The sequence below is a fragment of the Etheostoma spectabile genome, chromosome 21 (genome assembly GCF_008692095.1).
Source record: "Etheostoma spectabile isolate EspeVRDwgs_2016 chromosome 21, UIUC_Espe_1.0, whole genome shotgun sequence".
NCBI classification, from domain to species: domain Eukaryota; kingdom Metazoa; phylum Chordata; class Actinopteri; order Perciformes; family Percidae; genus Etheostoma; species Etheostoma spectabile.
In genome coordinates this window covers 12,795,077-12,795,622 of record NC_045753.1, presented here as the reverse complement: position 1 = coordinate 12,795,622, position 546 = coordinate 12,795,077, and the positions used below count along the sequence as shown (strand labels likewise).

Here is a 546-nt window from a genome sequence, read left to right as displayed (position 1 = left end):
AGCAAACAGATTAGCTTCAATCTCCAGAAGTAGTGGCAAGTAAAAGTCCTGCATTTAAAATGTTACTCAAGTAAAAGTACAAAATATTAGCATCGACATATAATTAAAGTATAAGAACTTATACAAAATGAACCATGTCAGTATCGTGTTTGTTATATTGGATTATGATTATTGATTCAACATCACTTTAATATTTCAGCTGGTAGCCAGCTAAATGTTGTATTTGTATGTAGGCCTATATTATAATATAGTTTATTTAGTTTATAACCACAAATATATTTGGATGGGATTTGAGATACAGTGCAGGTGTAACGGTATATAGTAATGTATAGTATTATAGTATCCTACAGCAATATAACATTAAATATCAATTATAATATGGCACAGTCTGCTATGGTAAAATATAGTGTAGGGTACGTTTGTCTCCGGGAGGACACTTTGGACCACATGAGGGAGAAGAGACAAGGTGGAGGTGAGCTTGGATTTGATTTGTGCAACTCTCTAAATACTTCGCATTGCTAATGGTGTGTGTGTGTGTGTGTGTGT

The 546-nt window shown here is 33.5% G+C and overlaps 1 protein-coding gene across 1 annotated transcript in view; it reads left to right on the top strand.

The window, feature by feature from the left end:
* The window catches only part of prdm9 (PR domain containing 9), a 6,783-nt gene continuing 6,237 nt past the window's right edge, over positions 1 to 546 (top strand). The window contains exon 1 of the mRNA XM_032502296.1: positions 1 to 472. The gene's annotated coding sequence lies outside the window, so the exon portion shown is untranslated. The remainder of the gene's footprint in view (positions 473 to 546) is intronic.